The 17,796-nt window shown below is 35.3% G+C and overlaps 1 long non-coding RNA gene across 1 annotated transcript in view; it reads left to right on the top strand.

Moving 5' to 3' along the window:
* The first annotated feature begins 1,569 nt into the window (after nt 1–1,569).
* LOC309653147 overlaps nt 1,570–17,796 on the top strand; it is a 425,233-nt gene continuing 409,006 nt past the window's right edge. Inside the window, exon 1 of the long non-coding RNA XR_014259019.1 lies at nt 1,570–1,840. This is a non-coding gene — a long non-coding RNA (uncharacterized lncRNA). The remainder of the gene's footprint in view (nt 1,841–17,796) is intronic.

Genomic DNA, 17,796 nt, shown 5'->3' with positions numbered 1-17,796 from the left:
TGGAGAAAGAAAGAAAACATAAGGAGCTTTGAAAAATTCTGACACATTGATGGGGATCTAGAAGGCTGTGGACATGTACCACCCTGTGAGTATGTCCAGAAAAGAATATGGAGGTTCCCAGTCTCTCATCTCTGGCTAACAATGAGGCCTTACACAAACAGGAAATAGAGGGTAAGGGAGAATGATAAACTATCTTTGCTTTGAAGGTTTGCCTCAAGACACACAGATAACCTGTCAGCAAAGGACAGAAGACTTACTGACTCAAGGTATATAAGGAAATTTCTGTTCATCAAGAGTCAGCTACTAAGACAATGGAGCAGAGGTTTCAGTGGTCACACACAACAAAGAATGCAGACTTTAAACACTTAGTCCAAGAAAGTCATTAACCACATAAGCTGCAAAAATGACAACAGCAAAAGAAATAAAACACTGAGAATAAAAACCCCTGAGGTGAGAAGATAGGGTTTCAAAAGTCTCCACATTATATTGTATGAAATTTCCAGTTTTCCAAAAAATTACGAGACATACAAAGAAACAAGAAAATATAATCTATACACAGGGAGAAACAAACAATTGAAACTCTCTGAGGAAGCCCTGAGACAAAGACTTAAGATCTTGTTAGACAAAGATTTAAAATCAGCTATAAAGAGAGAGCTAAAAAAAAGAGCATGCCAAAGAACTAAAAGTGCATATGAGGATGATGTTTAACCAAATAGAGAATATGAATAAAGGGATATAAACTTTAAATAATAGATTATCCAGAGTGAAAAAGTACGATAACTGGCATAAAATTCACAGGAGAGCTCAACAGTAGATTTTAATAGAACAAATATACAGTAAATTTGAAAATAGGTCAATTTAAAAATTTCAATGTGAGGACCACAAAGAAAAAAGAATGAAGAAAATAAGCAGAGCTTCAGAGATCTGTGGGACACTATCAAGTATACTAAATATGAATAAAAGAAGTCCCAGAGAAGAGAGAAAAAGAATCAGAAAGAATATTGGAATAATGTTTGAAAACTTCCAAAATTTGATGATAAACATCAATCTACACATCCAAGAAGCTCAGTGAAATACAAACAGTAACTCAAAAATATGCAAACCTAGCACATCAAAATCAAACTGTTGAAAGCCAAAAACAGAGAATCTTGAAAGCATAAAGAGAGAGGTGGTTCATCACATGCAACATATCTTCAAAAAGATTAACAGCTGGTTTCTTTTTTTGGGGGGGGATTTTATTTATTTATTTATACAGCACGTTCTTATTAGTTATCTATTTTATACATATTAGTGCATATATGTCAATCCCAATCTCCCAATTCATCCCACCACGACTCGCACCCCCCACCCCCCGATTTCCCACCTTGGTGTCCATATATTTGTTCTCTACATCTGTGTCTCTATTTCTGCCTTGTAAACCGGTTCATCTGTACCATTTTTCTAGATTCCACATACATGTGTTAATATATGATATTTCTGCAGTGTCAGTTGTAACTTCTTTTTCATTTCTAATTTTATTGATTTGATTTGAGTCCTCTCCCTCTTTTTCTTGATGAGTCTGGCTAATGGTTTATCAATTTTGTTTATCTTCTCAAAGAAGCATCTTTTATTTTTATTGATCTTTGCTATTGTTTTCTTTGTTTCTGTACCATTTATTTCTTTTTTTTAACATCTTTATTGGAGTAAAATTGCTTTACAATGGTGTGTTGGTTTCTGCTTTATAACAAAGTGAATCAGTTATACATATACATATGTTCCCATATCTCTTCCCTCTTGCAACTCCCTCCCTCCCACCCTCCCTATCCCACCCCTCTAGGTGGTCACAAAGCACCGAGCTGATGTCCCTGTGTTATGCAGTTGCTTCCCACTAGCTATCTATTTTACGTTTGGTAGTGTATATATGTCCATGCCACTCTCTCATTTTGTCACATCTTACCCTTCCCCCTCCCCATATCCTCAAGTCCATTCTCTAGTATGTCTGTGTCTTTATTCCCATCTTGCCACTAGGTTCTTCATGACTTTTTTTTTTCCTTAGATTCAATATATATGTGTTAGCATACTGTATTTGTTTTACTCTTTCTGACTTACTTCACTGTGTATGACAGACTCTGACTCCATCCACCTTACTACAAATACCTCCATTCGTTTCTTTTTATGGTTGAGTAATATTCCATTGTATATATGTGCCAAATCTTCTTTGTCCATTCATTTGATGATGGACAATTAGGTTGCTTCCATGTCCTGGCTATTGTAAATAGAGCTACAATGAACATTTTGGTACATGACTCTTTCTGAATTATGGTTTTCTCAGGGTATATGCCCAGTAGTGGGATGGCTGGGTCATATGGTAGTTCTATTTTTCGTTTTTTAAGGAACCTCCATACTGTTCTCCATAGTGGCTGTATCAATTTACATTCCCACCAAAAGTGCAAGAGTGTTCCCTTTCTCCACACCCTCTCCAGCACTTAATGTTTCTAGATTTTTTGATGATGGCCATTCTGACCGGTGTGAGATGATATCTCATTGTAGTTTTGATTTGCATTTCTCTAATGATTAATGATGTTGAGCATCCTTTCATGTGTTGTTGGCAAGCTGTATATCTTCTTTGGGGAAATGTCTATTTAGGTCTTCTGCCCATTTTTGGATTGGGTGTTTGTTTTCTTGTTATTGAGCTGCATGAGTAGCTTCTAAATCTTGGAGATTAATCCTTTGTCAGTTGCTTCATTTGCAAATATTTTCTCCCATTCTGAGGGTTGTCTTTTCGTCTTCTTTATGGTTTCCTTTGCTGTGCAAAAGCTTTTAAGTTTCATTAGGTCCCATTTGTTTATTTTTGTTTTTATTTCCATTTCTCTAGGAGCTGGGTCAAAAAGATCTTCCTGTGATTTATGTCATAGAGTGTTCTGTCTATGTTTTCCTCTAAGAGTTTGATAGTGTCTGGCCTTACATTTAGGTCTTTAATCCATTTTGAGTTTATTTTTGTGTATGGTGTCAGGGAGTGTTCTAGTTTCATACTTTTACATGTACCTGTCCAGTTTTCCCAGCACCACTTATTGAAGAGGCTGTCTTTTCTCCATTGTATATGCTTACCTCCTTTATCAATGATAAGGTGACCATATGTGCGTGGGTTTATCTCTGGGCTTTCTATCCTGTTCCATTGATCTATGTTTCTGTTTTTGTGCCAGTAAGATACTGTCTTGATTACTGTAGCTTTGTAGTATAGTCTGAAGTCAGGGACCCTGATTCCTCCAGCTCCATATTTCGTTCTCAAGATTGCTTTGGCTATTCGGGGTCTTTTGTGTTTCCGTAGAAATTGTGAAATTTTTTGTTCTAGTTCTGTGAAAAATGCCAGTGGTAGTTTGATAGGGATTGCATTGAATCTGTAGATTGCTTTGGGTAGTAGAGTCATTTTCACAATGTTGATTATTTCAATCCAAGAACATGGTATATCTCTCCATCTATTTGTATCATCTTTAATTCCTTCATCAGTGTCTTATAATTTTCTGCATACAGGTCTTTTGTCTCCTTAGGTAGGTTTATTCCTAGATATTTTATTCTTTTTGTTGCAATGGTAAATGGGAGTGTTTTCTTAATTTCACTTTCAGATTTTTCATCATTAGTGTATAGGAATGCAAGAGATTTCTGTGCATTAATTTTGTATCCTGCTACTTTACCAAATTCATTGATTAGCTCTAGTAGTTTTCTGGTAGCATCTTTAGGATTCTCTATGTATAGTATCATGTCATCTGCAAACAGTGACAGCTTTAATTCTTCTTTTCCGATTTGGATTACTTTTATTTCTTTTTCTTCTCTGATTGCTGTGGCCAAAACTTCCAAAAGTATGTGAAATAACAGTGGTGAGAGTGGGCAACCTTGTCTTGTTCCTGATCTTGGAAATGGTTTCAGTTTTTCACCATTAAGGACGATGTTGGCTGTGGGTTTGTCATATATAGCCTTTATTATGTTGAGCTAAGTTCCCTCTATGCCTACTTTCTGCAGGGCTTTTATCATAAATGGGTGTTGAATTTTGTCTAAAGCTTTCTCTCTGCATCTATTGAGATGATCATATAGTTTTTCTCCTTCAATTTGTTAATATGGTATATCACGTTGATTGACTTGCGTATATTGAAGAATCCTTGCATTCCTGGAATAAACTCCACTTGATCATGGTGTATGATCCTTTGAATGTGCTGTTGGATTCTGTTTGCTAGTATTTTGTTGAGGATTTTTGCATCTATGTTCATCAGTGATATTGGCCTGTAGTTTTCTTTCTTTGTGACATCTTTGTCTGGTTTTGGTATCAGGGTGATGATGGCCTCGTAGAATGTGTTGGGGAGTATTCCTCCCTCTGCAATATTTTGGAAGAGTTTGAGAAGGATAGGTATTATCTCTTCTCTAAATGTTTGATAGAATTTGCATGTGAAGCCATCTGGTCCTGGGCTTTTGTTTCTTGGAAGATTTTTAATCACAGTTTCAATTTCAGTGCTTGTGATTGGTCAGTTCGTATTTTCCATTTCTTCCTGGTTCAGTCTCGGAAGGTTGTGCATTTCTAAGAATCTGTCCATTTCTTCCAGGTTGTCCATTTTATTGGCATAGAGTTGCTTGTAGTAATCTCTCATGATCCTTTGTATTTCTGCAGTGTCAGTTGTTACTTCTCCTTTTTCATTTGTAATTCTATTGATTTGAGTCTTCTCCCTTTTTTTCTTGATGAGTCTGGCTAATGGTTTATCAATTTTGTTTATCTTCTTGAAGAACCAGCTTTTAGTTTCATTGATTTTTGCTATTGTTTCCTTCATTTCTTTTTCATTTATTTCTGATCTGATCTTTATTATTTCTTTCCTTCTGCTAACTTTCGGGTGTTTTTGTTCTTCTTTCTCTAATTGCTTTAGGTGCAAGTTTCGGTTGTTTATTCGAGATGTTTCCTGTTTCTTGAGGTAGGCTTGTATTGCTATAAACTTCCCTCTTAGAGCTGCTTTTGCTGCATCCCATACGTTTTGGGTCGTCGTGTTTTCATTGTCATTTGTTTCCAGGTATTTTTTGATTTCATCTTTGATATTTTCTGTGATCTCTTGGTTAGTAAGTAGTGTGTTGTTTAGCCTCCATGTGTTTGTATTTCTTACAGATTTTTTCCTGTAATTGATATCTAGTCTCATAGCGTTGTGGTCGGAAAAGATACCTGATATGATTTCAATTTTCTTAAATTTACCAAGGCTTGATTTGTGACCCAAGATATGATCTATCCTGGAGAATGTTCCATGAGCACTTGAGAAAAATGTGTGTTCTGTTGTTTTTGGGTGGAATGTCTTATAAATACCAATTAAGTCCATCTTGTTTAATGTATCATTTAAAGTTTCTGTTTCCTTATTTATTTTCATTTAGGATGATCTGTCCATTGGTGAAAGTGGGGTGTTAACGTCCCCTTCTATGATTGTGTTACTGTCGATTTCCCCTTTTATGGCTGTTAGTATTTGCCTTATGGATTGAGGTGCTCCTATGTTGGGTGCATAAATATTTACAATTGTTATATCTTCTTCTTGGATTGATCCCTCGATCATTATGTAGTGTCCTTCTTTGTCTCTTGTAATAGTCTTTATTTTAAAGTCTATTTTGTCTCATATGAGAATTGCTACTCCAGCTTTCTCTTGATTTCCATTTGCATGGAATATCTTTTCCCATCCCCTCAATTTCAAGAGACAAGGCATGGGTCTTCTTTTTGTATCCATTCAGGCAGCCTGTGTCTTTTGGTTGGAACCTTTAATCCATTCACATTTAAGTTTATGATCAATATGTATGTTATTATTACCATTTTCTTAATGTTTTTGTTTTCTTTGTAGATCCTTTTCTTCTCTTGTATTTCCCACTTAGAGAAGTTCCTTTAGCATTTGTTGTAGAGCTGTTTTGGTGGTGCTGTATTCTTTTAGCGTTTGCTTGTCTGTAAAGCTTTTTATTTCTCTGTCAAATCTGAATGAGATCCTTGCCAGGTAGAGTAATCTTGGTTGTAGGCTCTTCCCTTTCATCACTTTAAATATATCGTTCCACTCCCTTCTGGCTTGTAGAGTTTCTGCTGAGAGATCAGCTGCTATCCTATGGGAGTTCCCTTGTATGTTATTTGTCATTTTTCCCTTGTTGCTTTTAATAATTTTTGTCAATTTGATTACTTTTTGTCCTGGTGATTTCTCCCTGGGTTTATCATGATGGGACTCCCTTTGCCTCCTGGACTTGGGTGGTATTTCCTTTCCCACGTTATGGAAGTTTTTGACTATAATCTCTTCAAATATTTTTCTTGGGTCCATTCTCTCTCTCTTATCCTCCTGGGACCCCTATAATGTGAATGTTGGTGCTTTTAATGTTGTCCCAGATGTCTCAGGCTGTTTTCATTTCTTTTCATTCTTTTTTCTTTATTCTGTTTTGCAGCAGTATTTTCCAGCATTCTGTCTTTCAGGTCATTTATCCATTCTTCTGCCTCGTTTATTCTGCTATTGATTCCTTCTATTGTATTTTTCATTTCAGGTATTGTACTGTTCATCTCTGTTTGTTTGTTCTTTACTTCTTCTAGGTCTTTATTAAACATTTCTTGCATCTTCTCGATCTTTGCCTCCATTCTTTTTCTGAGGTCCTGTATCATCTTCACTATCATTATTCTGAATTCTTTTTCTGGAAGATTGCCTATCTTCCCTTCATTTAGTTGTTTTCCTAGGATTTTATCTTGTTCCTTCCTCTGGTACATAGTCCTCTGCTGTTTCATGTTGTCTGTCTTTATGTGAATGTGGGTCTCGTTCCACAGGCTGCACAATTGTAATTATTCTTGCTTCTGCTGTCTGTCCTCTGTTGAATGAGGCTCAATGCTGATTTATAATCAGAAACAATGGAGGCCAGATAACATTCAAAATACTGACAGAAAAAAAAGTCAACAAATAATTCCGTACCAGATTTCTCCTTCTGAAGGAGAAACTAAGAGTTCTCAAATAAAAAATAAAAATAAAAAATAAAAAAATACCTGGGATAATTCATTTTTAGCAAATATGCTGTATAAGAAATATTAAAGTAGTCTTCAACTTTGAAATCAAAGGACATGAGATAATAACTCAAATGAATGTATTCATCAACAGAAAATATTGAAAAAGCTAACACAATTAAGTCTAACCATATAAGTATTACAAAAATAAATATAAATCTTTGAAACCTCAATTATAAGAAAAAATGATCCTACATGGTCAAAAAATATTACTTCATTCTATCAAGAGACACACTATGACTCATAAAGAATGAAAGTAATAATAATAGCTAACATTTAGTATGGGCTCATTATGTGGCAGACACTCTTCATAAATGCTTTCCATGAATGAATTAACTTTAATTCTCACAACAGCTCTATGAGATTGGTGCAATTATTTCACCATTTAACAAATCAGAACTGAGGAATGGAAAGGATGAGAAACTTTTCTTAGGTCTCAGGACTATCAAGGGACATAATTTTTATTTTAATCCAGGAAGACTGATTTCAAAACATATGCTCTTAATCACTATGTTATATAGGCTCTCAAAGTAAAAATATATGATACAAAAGAACCCAGAAATAATCATATTAACATCAGAAAAATGATTTCAAGGGAGAAAGCACTATATGGGGCTACAGATCAATCCATAATATTTTAGTGTTAACTGCACTGTGAAGCTGTAACTGTAATAAATGTATATGAGAAGATAATGACATTAAAATATAGAAAATAAATACTTGTGATTGTATAATAAGAAAGTATTAAAAATAATGCAGTCTTTATTGTTTTTATATTTTTTTTAATTATTGAGATTTTTGTAGTGGCCCAATATACAGCCATATATGTAAATATTCCACTATTAAGTAAAAAAGGTGTGATGAATTGTGAGATTGAGATTGACATATATACACTAATATGTATAAAATGGATAACTAATAAGAACCTGCTGTATAAAAAATAAATTAAATTAAATTTAAAAACATTTTTAAAGGTGCATTTTCTGATATCAGGCAGCAAGGCTTGATATAGACCTATTAGACCAACTTTATTCAGTTTATTTATTTGGATTCTCTCCAAACTTGCTAAATTTTGTCAATTGTGTTTCTATTTTTTTGGTATTTATTCCATTTTTTCTTGATGTATTTTAATGTTGTGTTATTTTCTATACAATAGCATAACATTTAGAAATTCATTTTGAATTATACTTTTAATGAAGCATTTCTCCTATGTTTTGTTTAACTTGTATATAAATTCAATTTTGGTTGACATCAATATTATACCTACAACTTTCTTTATGTTGATACCTATTCTTTTACTGTTATCTTTCTGAGTCATTGCTTTAGATGCCTCTTGTAACTTGAATTTAAGATTCTCTACAAATATTATCTCCTCAGAGAGGCCTAACTTAATAGTCATCTATCTCCTCAACTGGCTCTAAATTCTTTGATAGCACATATCACCATCTGAAGTTATATTATATATCGATTTACTTACTTGTTTATTTTACTCTCATTCAGTAGAATGTGAACCCCATGAGGACAGAGACTTTACCTGTACTATTCACTACTGTATCCCTGATGTTTCAAACACTTCACTGTTGATCTTAATAAATGAGTTTATACCATTGAAATTTGTTGATATGAAATGTACTCTTTTCTTAATTCTAACATGATTTTATATGTTATTACTGTTCTTCATACTTTAGCTTTTGCTACATCTTTTATGATTTATTTGTTTTAAATGTGTGTTTATATGCCTTATGATAATTGAAGGATGTAATTATTTTTTCTACCTGTACTTTCCTCCTAGATTTTCTCATTCATTTCCATGGGTTTAAACACAATCTACACACTAATAACTACAAAATGCTCATCTGCAGGCCTAAACATTCCTCAGAACACCTGACTATTCTTATTGCTTACACTATATTTCCACATCCTTTGTCACAAACTTGCTCTTCCTCTCCAAAATACACCTTGAATGAAATCATTTCTCACCATCTCTACCACTAACACTATCATCTCTTGCATGGATTACTGCAACTGGTTTCCTTGCCTCCACTCTTAACACTCTACAATCCACTCTGTGCCCAGGAGCTACAGTGAGCTTTCAAAAAATAATATGGATCACGTATCTCCTCTCCTTAAATCCTTCAATGGATTCCCTTGCTCCTCAGATTAAAACCCAAACTTTTTATCATGTCTTTCAAGTACAAGATTTATAAATCCTTCAAAGCTCACCTCATAGCATTTCCTAGCCACAGGCCCTCTTGCAGTGTCTCATTCAGGATATTTTGGTTCTTGCCTCAGAGTATTTGCATATGCTTTTATGTCTGGGTGGAAATTTCTCTCTCCTGTGAATAGCACATGGTAGCGCTTAAAAAACATTGCTGCATAAATGAATTGTTATAGTTATCATTTTATATTATATTTGAACCTCTGTCTCTAGATTTAGGTATCTATTCGATTTTTGCTATAAAAATGAAAAAAATTAACATGATCACAACTTTTAAACTTTTGTGCTTTATCTCCCCATTTTTTTCTTTATAGTACTAAATGTATATTTTCAAGTTTATAATACTAATATTTTGTTCTGAAGCCATGATGTTATAGTTTTGGTGGTTGGCCAAGGCACTATTAGCCCACAATTGGGGAGACAGACTTATACTGACACTTTCTTTGTGCCTTTTCTCAAATAGCTACCCACTCACTTCATAGTTATCTGTATTATATCTTCAAATTTGGTAAATCTCTTATTGTTACAGCTAATTAGGTCTGATTATTTAAGACCTTCTGCCTTCTCTTTCCCATATTTCTCCCAGCTAGAGAGTCCTGGCAGGTTTTTTTTTTTTTAAACTGTGTCAGTGTGGAAGTATGGAGGATGGAGAGACACTTTCTACCTTTCACCCAGGAAACTCATTTGCCTTTTTCAGTCCCTTTCCTTATAGATTAGGAGGTATGAGTGACACTTTTCCAAATGCAGTCCACTTTCTTGCATCCAATACCACACTCAGCCCCATCATCGAACCACTCCTCAAGCAATGTGGATAGAAGTTATGTGCCAGTAGCTAAAATCCCTGGTCCATATATCCTTGGACAAAAATATCCAGAATGCATGGTAGGAGATTATGCCCCTTATTTTTTTTATAGTGCTGAAGTATTTATTTTTTCATTTTAAAATTCATTTTTGTTCATATCATTTATTTTTCAAGGATTTTTTTCTTTTTTTTTTGTCATTTGACTATATTCTGTCATCTTACTCAGAGGTCTTTCCAGATTGAGTAAGGATCACTCTGATAGATGATGAATGGATGGGTGCATGGACACATGGATGGAAGGATGAAGGAAAGCAGATTGGAAGAGGAAAAGAGAGGATCAGGAAAACTATTTAGGAGACAGTTCTGGTCATTCTGGTGGAAGATGGTGTGAAATTTACTCTACTAGTAGTAAGGTAGGTGGAGAGGAGTGGATACATTTCGGGATATAATTTGGAATAGAACTGACCATATTGTAGACTGGGTGTGGAAATAAGAGAAGTGTCAAGAACAGAGTTAATTACCAGGTTTTTGACATGAGTAACTGGATGGATGGACTTGCCGTATTCAGGAATAAGAGATGCAGGGAGGAGAGTCAGGTGTGGGTAGAATAAGAGAACAAAATACAAGATTGAGTTGGCTTTGTGATATCCAAACGGAGCTCAGAATAAACATTTCAACTGGAAGATAATTTTTGGAATCAGATGAGAGAAAAATGTTACTTGAAGTCAGTGAAATAAGCTGGTGGTCACATGGGATAGTCTGTTCTCAACTCTAGGGTCACACTTAGAGAAACATTAAATGAGAGGTTAGGTAATAACCTTGTTTCTTCCTCTCCAGCTGGTCTCTCCCCATCTTTGTGAAGCTAGTTCCAGAGAGGGTGACCAGAGGGGCGTGACAATGATTTGAAGGCATTGTTCTCTCACTGCTTGTGCAACCTTAAGATTCTGACACGGAGCTTGGTTTCCAGGTTACTACTGCTCAAAAACTGAAGGCAAGAGCTTTTATTTTCACATAAAGTCAGCGTCTGCCAATTGCCAGATGTTGCTGGCGAAGTTCAAAACCCGGCGAAGCTTGGAGCAGATCTGAAAAGCACTGCGGATGCTCAAAAGGGGGTGAGGCAGAGGTGCTCCCTCAACTTTTGTACTGAACTAAAAAAAAGATTATATCTCAGAAAGAAAAACAAAACGGAGGGAATTTCAAGCAAAAAGAAGAAGCACCTAGATATCCCTCTGAGATAGAATGTGTGCCTCAAAGTCAATTGATAGAAGATAATATTACAGTGGACCATATCGCAGATGCTTTTGGTGATACCTCTCATTCATATGTAGATCAACCAGCTGAAAGTACATTTTCCACTTTCCCATTTAGTGAAATCAGTAAACTTCTAACAAGACCTGTAGGAAAAGTGTTATCCTGCCCTCTACAACAGCCAACGCATGGAGCTGGTGATGTGAAGTATTCACATAGCTATATCAATTATGGAACTGGAATGGGAGAATAGTTGCAATCCCAACCTCAAACTCGTCTTAAAACAGAGGCGTTTGTGAGTCCCACAGCACCAAATTCACCACCTCCACTACCACCTGATTGGTTAGCTCTATTAAGATCTTCAAAGAGGATAAGTATTCCCTCAATAATACATTCCCCAACTCAACTTACATCAACTGTTTTCAGGAATCCAGCAGCATCACCACCTCCTGATTGCCTGCAGACTACTCTTGATGCAGCTCTTCTAATTACACCACCTCAAACAGAGTTCTCTCCTCCAGTACCTGAACTTTTCCAACATAATGAACTGATACCAGATGATCTAGTCCCACAAGGTGAATATCAGGAAATGCCTCCACCTTTATCTCCTTCTTCAGTAACTTCACCTAGAATTCAATCAAGGGCTGAAGTTAAAATCTAACTGACTCTGCTTCAGTTGTACAATCACCAAGATCTTCAACTTTTTAAGCTGTGAGATCTTCATCTGCAAAATCAAGACCTTTCGTTGCAAAATCACCAAGATCTTCAGTTCCATCAAGACTAAGATCTTCATTTCCACCACCACCAAAATATGTGGTTCCACCAAATTCAACATCTTCAATTGCACCATTACCAATATCTTCAACTCCACAAATACTACAAAGTTCAGTTCCACTATCATCAGTATCTTCAGGTCCACAAACATCAATATCTTTAATTCCATCATCAAAACATTCAGTTGCCCAGTCAACAAGACGTACATTTGTCCAATTATCAGGATGTTTAGATACACAGTCATCAAGATCTTCAGTTGTACAGTTGCCAAGATCTTCAGTTGCACAACCAACAGGACATTTGATTACACCACACCCAAGATCAACAAGTTTGAAGTCAACAAAATTTTCCACTCTAAAATCACTGTTTACTTTCCTACAATCACCATCTTCCATATCAAGCCCTTGCGCTCTATCAGTTTCCCGATCTTCATCAGCTCCAGTTTGTCCTGGTTTAAAGCAATTTCCTCCATCAACTCTACCAATGATCAATAAAGCAAGGAGGGCCTTGATAGAAGCAGTTAGAAAACGTGTTCTGCTACACAAAACTAAAGAACAATGTGTACCCAAAGCCAAAATGGAGATTCCTGAAATTGAAGCAAGTAGTATCCTGATCCGTCGTAAAGCTATAGGATATAGCTCTGGTGAATCAGACAGTGAGGCTGTTTAGATGGATGAAAAGTAAACAAATAAATAAAACTAAAGTAAAAATAAATGTCTATTGTCTTATTCTATTTAATTAACTCATTTATAATATTTTGCTTTCTTACGTTTTTAGAATTAAACACTATATTTTTTCCAAGAAGATGGTCAGCACATGCTCCATCCTAAATATTTACAGTTTTCTTAATTTGCTCAAATAAACCAAAACTACTGACTATTAAGCACAGATAGCCCTTATGCTAGTTTTTTACAAATTTTCTTGAAGACAATTAATATTGAAATTCTGAACTTATAAAGGCCATTTATTCCATTTCAAATAATGCTTAACTCAAGCCTTAAGAATCTCTGTCTCAATAACATGAATGTATTTAGTAAGCATAAATAATTTATAGTTCTAAATTAACCTCAAGGGGCAGGAACAATCAACTTTTCATTTTTTAATTTATTTTATTTTTTAACACTTTATTGGAGTATAATTGCTTTACAATGGTGTGTTAGTTTCTGCTTTACAACAAAGTGAAACAGCTATACATATACATATACATATATCCCCATATCTCCTCCCTCTTGCGTCTCCCTCCCACCCTCCCTATCCCACCCCTCTAGGTGGTCACAAAGCACCGAGTTGACCTCACTGTGCTATGCGGCTGCTTCCCACTAGCTATCTATTTTACATTTGGTAGTGTATATATGTCCATGCCACTCTCTTCGTCCCAGCTTACCCTTCCCACTCCCCGTGTCCTCAAGTCCATTCTCTACATCTGCATCTTTATTCCTGTCCTGCCCCTACGTTCGTCAGAAGCATTTTATTTTTATTAGATTCCATATATATGTGTTAGAATATGGTATTTGTTTTTATCTTTCTGACTTCACTCTGTATGACAAACTCTAGGTCCATCCACAAATAACTCAATTACGTTTATTTTTATGGCTGAGTAATATTCCATTATATATAGGTGTCGTATCTTCTTTATTCATTCATCTGTCGATGCACTTAGGTTGGTTCCATGTCCTGGCTATGGTAAATAGAGATGCAATGAACCTAATGGTGCATGACTATTTTTGAATTATGGTTTTCCCAGTGTATATGCCAGTAGTGGGATTACCAGGTCATATGGTAGTTCTATATTTAGTTTTTTAAGGAACCTCCATACTGTTCTCCATAGTGGCTGTATCAATTTACATTCCCACCAACAGTGCAAGAAGCTTCCCTTTTCGCCACACTCTCTCTAGCATTAATTGTTTGTAGATTTTTTAATGATGGCCATTCTGACTGGTGTGAGGTGGTACCTCACTGTAGTTTTAATTTGCATTTCTCTAATGGTTAGTGATGTTGAGCATCCTTTCATGTGTTTGTTGGCAATCTCTATATCTTCTTTGGAGAAATGTCTATTTAGGTCTTCTGCCCATTTATGCATTGTGGTTTGGTTTTTGATACTGAGCTGCATGACCTGCTTGTATATTTTGGAGATGAATCCTTTGTCAGTTGCTTCATTTGCAAATATTTTCTCCCATTCTGACGGTTGTCTTTTGGTCTTGTTTTTGGTTTGCTTTGCTGTGAAAAAATTTTCCATTTCATTAGGTCCCATTTGTTTATTTTTGTTTTTATTTCCATTTCTCTGGGAGGGGTGTCAAAAAGACTCTTGCAGTGATTTATGTCATAGAGTGTTCTGCCTATGCTTTCCTCTAAGAGTTTTATAGTGTCTGGCTTTACATTTAGGTCTTTAATCCATTTTGAGTTTATTTGTGTGTATGGTGTTAGGGAGTGTTCTAATTTCATTCTTTGACATGTAGCTGTCCACTTTTCGCAGCAGCACTTATTGAAGAGGCTGTCTTTTCTCCATTGTATATTCTAGCCTCCTTTATCAAAAATAAGCTGACCATATGTGTGTGGGTTAGTCTCTGGGCTTTCTATCCTGTTCCATTGATATTTCTGTTTTTGTGCCAGTACCATACTGTCTTGATTTCTGTAACACTGCAATATAGTCTAAAGTCTGGGAGCCTGATTCCTCCAGCTCCGTTTTTCTTTCTAAAGATTGCTTTGGCTATTCGGGGTCATTTGTGTTTCCATATAAAGTGTGAAATGTTTGTTCTAGTTTTGTGAAAAATGCCATTGGTAGTTTGATAGGGATTGCATTGAATCTGTAGATTGCTTTGGGTAGTATATTCATTTTCACAATATTGAGTCTTCCAATCCACGACCATGGTGTATCTCTCCATCAGTTTGTATCATCTTTAATTTCTTTCATCAGTGTCTTACAGCTTTCTGCATACAGGTCTTTTGTCTCCTTAGGTAGGTTTATTCCTATGTATTTTATTCTTTTTGTTGCAATGGTAAATGGGAGTGTTTCCTTAATTTCTCTCTCAGATATTTCATCAGTAGTATATAGGAATGCAAGCGATTTCTGTGCATTAATTTTGTAACCTGCTACTTTACCAATTCATTGATTAGCTCTCATAGTTTTCTGGTAGCACTTTAGGATTCTATATGTTTAGTATCATGTCATCTGCAAACAGTGACAGCTTTACTTCTTCTTTTCCAAGTTGGATTCCTTGTGTTTCTTTTTCTTCTCTGATTGCTGTGGCTAAAACTTCCAAAACTATGTTGAATAATAGTGGTGAGAGTGGACAACCTTGTCTTGCTCCTGATATTAGTTGAAATGGTTGCAGTTTTTCACCATTGAGAAGGATGTTGGCTGTGGGTTTGTCATATATGGCCTTTATTATGTTGAGGTAAGTTCCCTCTGTGCCTACCTTCTGGAGGGTTTTTATCGTAAATGGGTGTTGAATTTTGTCAAAAGATTTTTCTGCATCTATTGAGATGATCATATGGTTTTTATCTTTCTTAATATGGCGTATCACATTGATTGATTTGTGTTTATTGAAGAATCCTTGCATTTCAGGATAAACATCACTTGATCATGGTGTATGATCCTTTTAATGTGCTGTTGGATTCTCTTTGCTAGTATTTTGCTGAGGATTTTTGCATCTATGTTCATCAGTGATATTGGCCTGTCATTTACTTTTTTCATGGCATCTTTGTCTGGTTTTGGTACCAGTGTTTCGATGACCTCGTAGAATGAGTTTGGGAGTATTCCTCCCTCTGCTATCTTTTGCAAGAGTTTGAAAAGGATTGGTGTTAACTTTTCTCTAAATGTTTGATAGAATTCACCTGTGAAGCCATCTGGTCCTGGGCTTTTGTTTGTTGGAATATTTTTAATCACAGTCTGAATTTCAGTGCTTATGATTGGTCTGTTTGTATTTTCTCTTTCTTCCTGGTTCAGTCTGAGAAGGTTGTGCTTTTCTAAGAATTTGCCCATTTCTTCCAGGTTGTCCATTTTACTGGCATAGAGTTGCTGGTAGTAATCTCTCATGATGCTTTGTATTTCTGCAGTGTCAGTTGTTACTTCTCCTTTTTCATTTCTAATTCTATTGATTTGAGTCTTCTCCCTTTTTTTCTTGATGAGTCTGGCTAATGGTTTATCAATTTTGTTTTACTTCTCAAAGAATTAGCTTTTAGTTTTATTGATCTTTGCTTTTGTTTCCTTCATTTCTTTTTCATTTATTTCTGATCTGATCTTTATTATTTCTTTCCTTCTGCTAACTTTGGGGTATTTTTGTTCTTCTTTCTCTAATTGCTTTTGGTGTAAGGTTAGGTTGTTTATTTGAGATGTTTCTTGTTTCTTGACGTAGGATTGTATTGCTATAAACGTCCCTCTTAGAACTGCTTTTGCTGCATCCCATAGGTTTTGGGTCGTCGTACTTTCATTGTCACTTGTTTCTAGATATTTTTTGATTTCCTCTTTTATTTCTTCAGTGATCACTTGGTTATTTAGTAGTGTATTGTTTAGCCTCCATGCGTTTATATTGTTTACAGATTTTTTCCTGTAATTGATATCTAGTCTCATAGCATTGTGGTTGGAAAAGATACATGATATTATTTCAATTTTCTTAAATATACCCAAGGCTTGATTTGTGATCCAAGATATGATCTGTCCAGGAGAATGTTCCATGAGCACTCTAGAAGAAAGTGTATTCTGTTTTTTTCTGATTGAATGTCCTATAAATATCAATTAAGTCCATCTTGTTTAATGTATCATTTAAAGCTTGTGTTTCCTTATTTATTTTCATTTTGGATAATCTGTCCATTGGTGAAAGTGTGTTGTTAAAATCCCCTCTATGATTGTGTTACTGTTGATTTCCCATTTCATGGGTGTTAATATTTGCCTTATATATTGAGGTGCTCATTTGCTGGGTGCATAAATATTTACAATTATTCTATCTTCTTCTTGGATCGATCCCTTGATCATTATGTAGTGTCCTTCTTTGTCTCTTGTAATAGTCTTTTTTTTTTAAATTGTATTTTATCTGATGTGAGAATTTCTTCTCCAGCTTTCTTTTGATTTCCATTTGCATGGAATATCTTTTTCCATCCCTCACTTTCAGTCTGTATGTGTCCCTATGTCTGAAGTGGGTCTCTTGTAGACAGCATATATACAGGTTTTCGTTTTGTATCCATTCAGCCAGTCTGTGTCTTTTGATTAGAGTGTTTAATCCATTTACATTTAAGGTAGTTATCAATATGTATGTTCCTATTACAATTTTCTTAATTCTTATTGGTTTGTTATTTTAGGTCTTTTCCTTCTCTTGCATTTCCTGCCTAGAGAAATTCCTTTAGCATTTGTTGTAATGGTGGTTTGGTGGTGCTGAATTCTCTTAGCTTTTGCTTGTCTGTAAATGTTTTAATTTCTCCATTGAATCTGAATGTGAACCTTGCTGGGTCGAGTAATCTTCGTTGTACTTTTTTCCATTTCATCACTTTAAATATGTCCTGTTACTCCCTTTTGGCTTGCAGAGTTTCTGCTGAAAGATCAGCTGTTAACCTTATGGGGATTCCCTTGTATATTATTTGTTGTTTTTCCCTTGTTGCTTTTAATATATATTTTTTGTATTTAATTTTTGATAGTTTGATTAATATGTGTGTTGGCGTGTTTCTCCTTGGATTTATCCTGTATGGGACTCTCTGCACTTCCTGGACTTGATTGACTATTTCCTTTCCCATATTAGGGAAGTTTTCAAC

The sequence above is a fragment of the Balaenoptera physalus genome, assembly GCF_965194825.1.
Source record: "Balaenoptera physalus genome assembly, chromosome: X".
NCBI lineage: Eukaryota > Metazoa > Chordata > Mammalia > Artiodactyla > Balaenopteridae > Balaenoptera > Balaenoptera physalus.
Note: the sequence above shows the minus strand (reverse complement) of the source record. Positions and strands in the feature narration are given on the sequence as shown.